Genomic DNA, 12,850 nt, shown 5'->3' on the forward strand with positions numbered 1-12,850 from the left:
CATTATCAACACCTAAGTGAGTTTGAACGCGATCGTGTAATAGGGCTGAAAGAAGCTGAATGTTCCTTCTGCGATACAGCAGGCAGCCTTGGCAGGAACGTAGTCACCGTACATGACCGCTGGCAGCGGTGGTTACGGGAATATACGATAATGACACAACGAACTGTCAGAAATTGGTTACTTCAAAGATAGCTCCGAGCCAGACGCCCTGTAGGGTGCATCCCACTGATCCCAAAGTTCCACCATTTGCGACTTCAATGGTATCAAGCTGAAGCTCATGGGAAGGCAGGTTGGAAGTCTGATGTGTTTTCCAATGAAACCTGGTTCTGCCTCGGTGCCATTGATTGCCTTGCGTTGATTAGAGGGAGGCCAGCAGAGGGCCTGCAATCAACTTTTCTGCGTGCTAGACACACTAGACCTACCATTGGAGTTATGGTCTATGGTGAGATTTCAGCAGGAGCACTCTCGTGGTTATCCCATGCACCCTGTTTACCAAACTGTTCGTCAATCTTGTGATTCGACCTCTTGAGCTGCCATTCATAAACAACACTCTAGGAATGTTTTCCTGCAGGATAACGCTGGCCCACATACCGCTGTGCTTACCCAACTTGCTGTACAGTGTGTCGACACGTTGACTTGGCGTGGTTGATCACCAGACCTGTCTCCAATCGAGCACATACGAGTCATCAGCGGACAACTCCAGCGACATCCCCAAGCAGCTTCAGCCGTCCCTGTATTGACAGACCAAGTGCAACATGCATGGAACTCTATCCAACAGGCTGATATCCAGCACCAGTACAATACAATGCATGCACGTTTGCATACTTGTATTAAACATTTCGGCTGTTACACAGACTATTAATGTACCAACATTCCACATTTGCAATGGCTTATAACGCGCTTACATTAACCTGTTATTTTGAAATGTTAATCACTTAAATATGTTACTTAGACAAATTTATTCCCGAAATTTTATTACTCTACATTAGTTATTTTTTGGTGTTGTGTTTTTTTCTTATCGCAATAGTTCGGCGTTTCCAGCAAGGAAAGCAGATTGTATTCACGGCAACAGATAGAATGCGAAGAGTGTCTTTGTCCACAAGCCAAGCGGGGCCTCGCTAATCGTTTCTCCGCTCCAAGCAATACTACTGATTGGCTGATCTCAGATTTTAAGTGACTTGCCTTTGTAGTTATCGAACGAATACATAACTACTGCAACACACAGAAGAATGACTAAATGTTCTTTCAGACATGCAAGTGCTTATCGGTATGTGTATGAGTACATAGTATGCAAGGCGTCAGTAGAAGAGGACTTCCACGTTCCTGTGTGTCTAGTAATTGTCGCCGTTAGAAACTAACATATCTCTGAAATGCGTTGAAGCAACGGCACTGACTCTGGCTCCATTACGCCCACACTGCTGGATCAGATACGTGGACAGCATGTTCGCTGTATGGTTCCATACTGAGCCAAAACGGGACAGGTCCCACAAATCTTTGATTATCTTGCACAAGAAGGTTAAATTATTGCACAAAATAGAGAAGCATAGGGCGTTGACGTATATAATAAATCGGATGGTACGTTAGGGCGCAAAGCAAACCCAAGTCAACAGTCACAGAAAATTATGTACTCGCAGAATCACAATACATCTCAGCGTAAAAGACTCACTCATGCGCTCACCGATCACTTACCTGCAACGTGTAAGTGGCCCTCACAATATAAATAGAAGCCTAAATGGTTGCTAACAATGTTAATGTCTCTAACCTGAAATTCATGCAAAGAGCCATGGGGATCAATAAGAGAAAATTCACGGATTGAAACAGTAAACAGCATCCAATATTTATAGCTAATTAGCCCTCTGCTGAGCTGTGGCAAATCTGAAAGATGTTTCTGGTTTATTGGAGACAGTCATTCCAGCAAAATAACGCAGTACATGGTACCTGTAATGTTGTGCAAATGGAATATACTTAACTGGGCTAAATTTATTGCGCCGTGATTCATGAAACGCGTGAAAAGACAGAAAAATACGTTTTTCGTTTCACGTTGGCTGCTCAGAGCAGTCCCTAGTCCGGAGCGTTGCTTTTCGTGGTCTCTGAATGCCTAGCGTTCGAGAATAGAGACTCTAGGCCGACCCGACGCTAGAGGTTGCTATGTCTGTCGGGAAGTGATTGCTTGTAAAGAATAGCTTCAGCTCGCAGTTTCAGTTAAATCATTTAATCTATGAAGAGTCTGATGGTGAACGCGCATGGTCGGAAACAATGGAATTAGGGGCGTGACGTGAATAGTACTAATTGTAATGTTATGTTTTACTTCCAATGTGTGTGGTTATTTCCAAGTGACTGACTACATGCGACAGATGTTGTATTGCCAAATACTATTGGCGTTAAGCGTAATGTGGCAGAAGAGAATCCTCTATCATTGAGAGTAGTTGCTCTTATTGAGGAGGCCTACTTGCATGTAGCAAATATACTGCGTCGCTGCATGGACTAATAGGCATAGGCCAACTACAAAAAATGGTTCAAATGGCTCTGAGCACTATGGGACGTAGAGCTACTTAAACATAACTAACCTAAGGACATCACAAACATTCATGCCCGAGGCAGGATTCGAACCTGCGACCGTAGCGGTTGCGCGGTTCCAGACTGTAGCACCTAGAACCGCTGGGCTACCCCGGCCGGCAGCCAGCTACAGCAGAAATCATGATAACACCGATTAGAAAAAAATTTATTAAATGAAATTATATATTATGTAACTTGAGCGTGAAGAGGATGCGTGGCAGAGTAGAATAGTGTTCACTTGCATTGATTTGCTTCTGAACGCTGGTCCATTCCTCTATCCAGCGAATGATTTCGAATGGTATAACACATATATTATATTATGTAGTAATGCTCTTTTGGGAAGCTCCTGCAGATAAGTCCTGACGCTGTCTGAGGCACGCTGTTGATGCTGTCAAGCTATGTGTTGTCACATTTTTTATTTCCAAACTTCTGTGTTTTACAATGTCTATATGTTACTCTAAAACGTCTGAAGGACATTGTAAAGTATCGTAGAAACATTGTGAAAAACAAACGCTGGAAAATAATATAAAAATGTCTTACATGCCTAGACAGGCTAAAACGACGATAGCAACAAAAACAAACGCTGGAAAATAAAAAAAAAGTCTTGCATGCCTAGACGGGCTAAACGACAATAACAACATTGTCTCTACCTGTTATGAGAATCACATAACGTGCGAGCATTAGGGGATTTAGACAGTGTGACATATGGAGGTCTGGATCGGCCCAGGGACCGTGGACGAATGGCCGAAGTGGTGAGGCGACCGCTCGCGGTAAGCGATACATCTGGGTTGGAGTTCCGGTCCGACTCAAATTTTCACCTCACATTAATCTTAATTCGCAATTGAGGAATCAGTTTTGCAATATTTAATGCAGATGTGGATATTATGTTCTTTCAGACACGCATGCACGTCTGAAGCACATTGCCAAGTAACTTACAGGAACTGTAAAACGTAGACATTGTAAAAGAAAAATATGTCGTACATGCCGAGATGAGGTAAAACGACGATTATAACACAGTGTCTCCCTGCTGCAGGAACCACATAATGGGTGAGCATTGGGGGATGTGGTCAGTGTGGCATATGGAGGCGTGGATCGGTCCAGGGAGAGTGGACGAACAGCCGAAGTGGTAAAGCGACCGCTCGTAATAAGCGGGCCCTCCGGGCTGGAGTCCTTGTCCGACTCAAATTTTCTCTTGTCACTAATAAACTGTTCCGTGACATTAATCTGAATTATTAATTAGGGAATCTGTTTCCTAAAATGTGACACAATGAGTGTCGCTGTGTGTCGGCTTATGTCTGTGTTTCGAATGTGGAAGTAAACTTGTGGATTATTTGGGTGACGTAAGGCGGAAGCCTAATATAGTCCGTGTATTGTGCTCCCTGTACAGCGTCTAACCTTAATAGTGTTGCGCCTCTCTGAAAGCTGGTCTTGTCATGTGGTGGCCTCTCAGTATATGGCTGTGTGCCATATCTGTGGAGGACACAGCATCTCACCCCTGGACTGGGTGGGTGAGGGAGTGAAGCTCATGAAGCTTGCTCTGTTAGCTTCATACTTTTCTCTACTTTCCGACGTGCGAGTAATACTAGATGCACACATGTTGCCCCCATATCATCGGCCAGCAGCACCCGAGGGAAACTGTATCCAGTATCCCTGGACTACAGGACCGTCAATCAAGCTAATCAGCGACGTTTACGTCCACATCATCTTTTCTGCATAATATACGTTATAATGTGACGTTTTATGATGAATGATTCCAGACAACCTACAAATATATTTATCAGTAGTGCTTCTTCCTTATTACAAGCGTGTTTCGGCTATATCGTCATTCCTAAGTAAACCTGTGGATGTTACAGTTGGTGAAACTACTTATGTTTTTGAGAGTTGAACATAAAACGTCAGTTTAGACATATACTAAAGTCTATCTAGAATAGACGCCCATATTGCATCAGTGAGTAATCTGTTGACTGTCTATTTATTGCTAGACGATTGTAGCTTACAACTTATTTCTAGACTTTTAATAGTCTACCAATAAATAGGCAGTCGACAGTTTACTCACTGTTGCAGTATGGGCGTCTAAGTAGACTAAGAATATATGTAAACTGACGCTTATGCACAACTTTTATAAAAGGAGACTCACCAACTGTAACATTTACAGTGGCGCTGTAGCCGAAACAGGCTTGCTGTAAGGAAGACGCGCTACTGATTAAAATATCTGTAGGTTGCCTGGAACAATTCCTTACAAAAACCCCTTATCTTCGTCAGCGGGGTGTCGTCAGTTTGCTGGAGCCGGACCCTGCTGCCGGTGACGAATGCTGGGGTGAGTGCTAGCTGTAATTGTAGATCCCCAAGGTAGCTGGCTTCATCGGACACATGTAAGCTTGTAAATGAAAACAGTCTAAGACTTTCGCGTATGTATGTATGCTATCATTGTGTCTTGATTTAGTTTCCGTGTCGTGTTACGAGACCATTATTAACTCGGACTCTGTATATTACATTTCCCAGATGTTTCTTCACGCTTTCCTTCATGGTATTGCGTGCATGATCATTGACACGAAAAATTTTGTTCTCGTCAGCTAGAGATGCTCTGCTGGTCGATACACACGTGGCTTCAGTATTGACAGCAGCCTACGATGCGATCTCAAATGAAATTTTTCTGGAAGAAATGTGTTCGGAATAGAGAATACCATTAGTCTGCTGCTGCATAGTTTGTTAGTGACAAGTGAAAATTTGTGCTGGACCAAGATTCGAAACCGAACTTCCCGCTTTACTCAAGAGATCGCCTAAACTGCTTCAGTTTTTGCATTCAACTGTTTATTTCATTCTGACAGAAAATATATTTTAATTTAAGCACCGCAGATTTTCCCAGACTTTAATGTATAAGTATCACTTTTAGTCTTCCATATGCTCTGTCTGTTGCTACTTGAAAACAGAAATCTTAATCATTAAACTGATTATTTGAATATTTTATTATTGCAACAAGACAAATGTAATCACTGAGGACTTTTGGTTTAAATTCTTTTCAGAAGAAACTTCCGATTAGGTTCAGGATCCCATAGAAAATTAATTATCTTGTAACTGCTTCTCTCTGGTAACAGACTCATCAAATTGAATCCTGTACGTTGTGCCATTGTGCCAGTGCGCTGTCATCCGTGCTGGAAATCCACATCCACTAAGAAAAACTTCCATGATACAAGCAATAAAAACACAATTAAAATTTCCGTTGTCCTTTGGAATAAATGTCAAGTTATTGGCAAGTTGTTTTTTCTCATTTATGAAGTACACTATATCATAATCATTAGCGTGTTTCACATTATCTGCTTCCTTTAAAAACAGAGGCACCCAAAGCATTGATTTAACGAATAAAATAACATTTAATACTTTGACGTCACATCTGCAGTTTCTTTCCTGGACAAAAAGAAGGTCTATGAGTCATATATCGATATGTTGTCCCATGTCAGTAAGTTTACTCTATAGTTCTGGAATGGTGTTCACCTGTTATGGCAGTATTGCAGAATTTATGAGAACAGGGAAGCATAACAGCTAAGACTGACTACACTCTTCCCTCCAATAAGTGGCCTATCCAGTATAATTGATCTAATACGAAATTTTGAGATTTTAACAGTCTATCATGGACGACTCCGAAATATCAACTGCTCAGCTGGTAAGACCAACGCATAATTTCCTGCTTCTAATACTCACGGCAATTTAGTTATCGTTCTACATTTCTGATCAATTCCTTCTTACCTAGTTAAAGCTGTACAATACAGCTTCAGCTATCAGAGCACGCCTCTTGGGCGCGGGGCGACCCAGTCTCCGTGTCACTTAGTATCTGCAGCCTACACTCGCACAACTGCTGTGACACCTTCCATACCACGGAAAACAGTCTATGAGATTAAATGGACATTGTGTTATGTATATACAGCTAGTATCATTGATGTAACATGATGATCTGATAACTATTATTCCAGTAACACAAATGAATAGGTAAGATGATTTTGGACCTGGTGACTGTATAATCCGTTACAGCTATATATTACGTTATGCAGATCTAAACATTCATTAATTTGTACAACACTACCTCCACAAAATAACTGTCAGTTATATTCACACTCAAATATTTTCTATTAGTTTCTTATCAATATCTAAATTCAGATTACATACAGTTTTAGATATAAGCCACTTGAACATGTAATAAGCATTGAGATCTTCCTCTTTCTTCTTGTGGAATCCATAGTCATCCAGTTGCAGCATAATTACATATTTGGGAATAATTAGTTCCAGAATATTTAAAACGTCAGGGCTTGGTATATTTCATGAATTTACCAATGTCGCGCAGTCATAATTCTGCTTTCACAACGAGCCAATGGATATGTTGAAAGTGTGGTCAGATGCTTTAGTGTTCATATATTTAAGAAATGAGGTTTGCTATGCTTTCAGCTACCTAGTTCTGGCTGCTTTTTAAGGTCATCGAGTAATATGACCACATGAACCATGATGGACTGAGTGATATTACTTTGTCCCCTCTTCCCAGTTAATAAACAGAGGCTCATTGTCTTTTAGCTCCTCCATGTAACACATAACTGAGGTGAACTATTATGCGGTGCATGATACTTGTAACTTCAGCTCCTCTCAGTGAATAGAACAATGGATAATTTTGTCTGTCATTGTCGACAATCTTAATTAGCTAACAGCCTCATATACAGAGACTTTGTAATTTATCTCAATGGAGAGAAGTCTTTCGAAGTAAGAGTGATTTCAGGTGTGCCGCAGGGGAGTGTCATAGGACCGTTGCTATTCACAATATTCATAAATGACCTGGTGGATGACATCGGAAGTTCACTGAGGCTTTTTGCAGATGATGCTGTGGTGTATCGAAAGGTTGCAACAATGGAAAATTGTACTGAAATGCAGGAGGATCTGCAGCGAATTGACGCATGGTGCACGGAATGGCAATTGAATCTCAATGTAGCGAAGTGTAATGTGATGCGAATACATAGAAAGATAGGTCCCTTATCATTTAGCTACAAAATAGCAGTTTAGCAACTGGAAGCAGTTAATTCCATAAATTATCTGGGAGTACGCATTAGGAGTGATTTAAAATGGAATGATCATATGAAGTTGATCGTCGGTAAAGCAGATGCCAGACTGAGATTCATTGGAAGAATCCTAAGGAAATGCAATCCGACAACAAAGGAAGTAGGTTACAGTACGCTTGTTCGCCCAATGCTTGAATACTGCTCAGCAGTGTGGGATCCGCACCAGGTAGGGTTGATAGAAGAGATAGAGAAGATCCAACGGAGAGCAGCGCGCTTCGTTACAGGATCATTTAGTAATTGCGAAAGCGTTACGGAGATGATAGATAAACTCCAGTGGAAGACTCTGCAGGAGAAACGCTCAGTAGCTCGGTACGGGCTTTTGTTAAAGTTTCGAGAACATACCTTCACCGAAGAGTCAAGCAGTATATTGCTCCCTCCTACGTATATCTCGCGAAGAGACCATGAGGATAAAATCAGAGAGATTAGAGCCCACACAGAAGCATACCGACAATCCTTCTTTCCACGTACAATACGAGACTGGAATAGAAGGGAGAACCGATAGAGGTACTCAGGGTACCCTCCGCCACACACCGTCAGGTGGCTTGCGGAGTACGGATGTAGATGTAGATGTAGATCTGTGAGAATTATCCTGTAAACAATGTGTACTTATGCCATTGGCTAAGTACCTGAATATGCCACCTGAGGCAAACTTTTGTATCATTAAGCAACAATAAAAGAGATCACTCAACAAATACGACGTATGTGGCAAACTGAGAATATACCTGAGGACTGGGAAACTGTCGGAATTAAACCATTGCATAATAAAGTGGATAGAACCGATGTTAATAATTACCGATGAATCTCTCTTCTCTCAGTCACATGCAAAATTCTCTCCCAGTACTTACTTGATCGAGCATAACGACAATCAGAATCTAAAACTGGTGAATACCAAAAAGGCTTTAGACCAAGCAGATCCTGTCTGGAGCAAATTCTTATTTTAAATCTAATCCCTGGGCACAAACGATTTCTAGTAATAATATGTAGTTTTGTGGGTTTTAAAAAGCTCTACTACTCAGGTGATCATGAATCCCTCTTTCAGGTTTTAAAGTAACAAGAGGTAGATAATAAAACTCTAACACGTTTTAAGGAAACATTAACCGACTGTAGCTCTAAATTTAAATTCACGAGAGAAATTTCTCAACGATTTGATATAAAGACTGGTGTTAGAGAGGGAGATGGACTCACCCCATTACTGTTAACTGTGTTTAGGAAAAGGCAATTACAGAATGGTGAGAGCAAAAGTCGAGTCGAAGGATAACTTAGTCAATCAAGTTAGGTAGAAGTAATATTGGAGTAGATTGCCTTGCCTTTGCAGATTATCTGGCAATTTTAACTAGGGATTTACCACAGCTCGAAAACAAATTGAAATTCTTAAAGAATTTGAGGAAAATGTAGATCTACAAATATCATTCAAAGAAACGGAATATATGACATGCAACAAATAAGCACCAAAGTTTTGAACACGAAATATGGAAAAATAAAAACGATTTCTCAGTTTAAATACTTCGAGAAATCATGCAAGATAACGGTCTGGAAAAACTACAAACGAAGCTCGCTGTCAAAAAATGGGAAATGCATTCAGATTAACACAAAATATTTATAGTAAAAATGGTTTTTTAAATTCAGTAAACTTAGGAATTACAGCACTGTAATCAAATCTGAATGTCTTTATGGAGCAGCAACTTCCATTTTAAATAGAAAGAGAGATATTGAACAAATTCAAAAGGCAGAAAAAAGATTATCAGGAAAATATTAGGCCTCAAAACTACTGATGCAGAAACTTGTAGACTGACAAGTAATAAGGATATACATGAATATACATCGTAGCTTGAGAAAACGAAGACTTAAATTTTATGGGCGCATTAAACGAATGGCATCCACGAGGTTGACAAAACAAATAGCAGAATTCTAGAAAACGGAAGTAAGGCCAACATTCAGCCAATTCTCTGCGATTAAGGAGGATCTTGAAGTAGTCGGTATAACTCAGGCTGACGTTACAGGTAGAGAAAACAGACAAAAGGTATTTGACTGGAAATGTGGTCAGAGGGAAATTGGCAAACGTACTGGAACACCGTGGTCTGGTGAAAGAAAGAGACTTCATTCTGAAAGAATGAAACTAATTTGGACACAAAGGAGGGCCAACCATCAAAAGTGACATTGATTGATTGTTGGGCCCACATGTGAATAATAGGAATTAAGCAACATTAGAAGTCATTTTATAGCCTTCTGTGGGCTTTTGCTCAGTCTCCATGACGTTGGATATGACAGGACTTTGCTAGCTTTACATAGTCATTTTACAACTGTCGAAGTTTAGTCAGGTGCTATGACTGTTAGTTCTTTTGTACCTAGGTGCTCACAGTCTTTTAGTGACCGTATATTTTAATGTGTTTTGACATAACCCGGATGAAGTTACAAAAACAGTATTTTACTAATTTTTTGTATTTTCGCCTCTAACGTTAAAATTACAAGGACCAAGGAAACCATGCCTGAAGAGGGTATTAACATCTATATAATAACTGAGGTTGAGCAGCCCGCCGGTGTGACCGAACGGTTCTAGGCGCCTCAGTCTGGAACCTCTCGACCGATACGGTCGCAGGTTCGAATCCTGCCTCGGGCATGGATGTGTGTAATGTCCTTAGTTTAGTTAGGTTTAAGTAGTTCTAAGTCCTAGGGTACCGATGACCTCAGATGCTAAGTTGCATAGTGCTCAGAGCCATTTGAACTTTTTTTTTCTTTTGAGATTAAGCATATGAACTAACATACCTGTAAGTTAGTTATTAGGAGTTGGCTTAAGCTTGAGCTTCTTTGAAGCACTATTTTTGAATATTACTTATGGTCGTTTCACTTACACCATGGTCATAGAGAGGCTATATTTTCAGTTAAGTTACTAAATTACTAAACTGCATTCATTTGTATTATGTCAGCGCATTACCTACGAATGCTTCACAGTAAGACCATATTTTTAGTCAGACTACTACAGTATTTAATTAAGAGCTCTTTTACAAATTTCAGGATTTTTCACCTACATCAAGGCAAAAGTGATACATTAGTACTGTTTTATTTCATATAATTTTTCGTTTTTGTGAGGATATGCCTTTCATGCAGTATCTTGTTCAGTCTAAGAATTTTGCGCAACTTCTATATCAATTGTGAATGATTTAGATCATATTTCCATAATGTTTTCAGTATGGATAACATTCTTCAAGTATCTTTCCAAGAACCTTATTAAATTTTAATACATTAGTGCTTCGTGTATAAAATTGATATTAACATTTATATTCAGACCATAGAAAGTCATTACTTTCATGAACAATGATTATAATTTCAAAAGGAACGTGTTGTAGTTTATGAAGACTAGGTTGTTGTTATTGTGGTCTTCAGACCTGAGACTGGTTTGATGCAGCTCTCCATGTTACTCTGTCCTGTGCAAGTTTCTTCATCTCCCAGTACCTACTGCAACCTATATCCTTCTGAATCTGCTTAGTGTATTCATCTCTTGGTCTCCCTCTACGATTTTTACCCTCTATGCTGCCCTCCAGTACTAAATTGGTGATCCATTGATGCCTAAACACATGTCTTACCAACCGATCCCTTCTTCTAGTCAAGTTGTGCCACAATCTTCTCTTCTCCCCAATCATATTCAATACTTTCTCATTAGTTATGTGATCTACCCATCTAATCTTCAGCATTCTTCTGCAGTACCACATTTCAAAAGCTTCTATTCTCTTCTTGTCCAAACTATTTATCGTCCATGTTTCACTTCCATACATGGCTACTCTCCATACAAATACTTTCAGAAATGACTTTCTGCTACTTAAATAAATACTCGATGTTAACTAATTTCTCTTCCTCAGAAACGCTTTCCTTGCCATTGCCAGTCTACATTTTATATCCTTTCGACTTCGACCATCATCAGTTATTTTGCTCCCCAAATAGCAAAATTCCTTGACTACTTTAAGTGTTTCATTTCCTAATCCAATTCCCTCAGCATCACCCGACATAATTCGACTACAATCCATTATCCTCGTTTTGCTTTTGTTGATGTTCATCTTATATCCTCCTTTCAAGACACTATCCATTCCATTCAACTGCTCCTCCAAGTCCTTTGCTGTCTCTGACAGAATTACAATGTCATCGGCGAACCTCAAAGTTTTTGTTTCTTCTCCATGGATTTTAATACCTACTCCGAATTTTTCTTTTGTTTCCTTCACTGCTTGCTCAACATACAGATTGAATAACATCAGGGAGAGGCTACAACCCTGCCTCACTCCCTTCCCAACCACTGCTTCCCTTTCATGTCCCTCGACTCTTATAACTGCCATCTGGTTTCTGTACAAATTGTAAATAGCCTTTCGCTCCCTGTATTTTACCCCTGTCACCTTCCGAGTTTGAAAGGGCGTATGCCAGTCAACATTGTCAAAAGCTTTCTCTAAGCCTACAAATATAGAAACGTAGGTTTGCCTTTCCTTAATCTAGCTTCTAAGATAATTCTATATGTTAAATAATTTTCGTACTATTTAATGGATCATGAAATGTGCTAATTCAGTTAGTACTTGCTGTATGAGGACCATTTCCCACCAATTAGAGTTGCTTAAGCGATCAGTTTCGACTGTGTTCTGCTGATTGCTGCACTAAAAATATAGCAAGACTGCTCTTCAATTCCAGGATAGTATGATTAAGCCGTCTGTTATACTTGGATAATTGCCAGCTTCCACAGATTCAGTTTGTTTTGTGTCAATTATCAGAGAGCGATGTTTTAGTTTTTCTTTTAACTCACGGTCTGACTTTCGTTATGGCAGCTGCTATGGTACTGCATATGCTTAGTTGCTGTGGCAGGTGAGCCGCCTATCCAGTGAAGTGTTTCGGCACGCAGTCACTGGCTATGCTGTTGCAAATTTGGAACTAGAACGACGATGGTGGCTTCTTCCGAGCCGGTCAGGACTGTGTTAGGGATGCGATAATCTGTCGTATGGTGTGAAATGGAGTGTTTTTGAAAATGGTTGTATCTCTCATCCAAAGTTGCTGGACAAAAGGTAACAGTTCTGCATTACTGAATTTGAGCGAAGCATATTGGCTAATCGAAATCTGCCTCACACAAATATTGAATCTTGTGGCAGAGTGGCTCTCGCGAATACGGTTCAATGGATTGATTTCTGTTGTGTTTATGAATTACATTCATTTCACAATTAGTTTCAGCA

The sequence above is a fragment of the Schistocerca gregaria genome, chromosome X, assembly GCF_023897955.1.
Source record: "Schistocerca gregaria isolate iqSchGreg1 chromosome X, iqSchGreg1.2, whole genome shotgun sequence".
Lineage (NCBI taxonomy): Eukaryota > Metazoa > Arthropoda > Insecta > Orthoptera > Acrididae > Schistocerca > Schistocerca gregaria.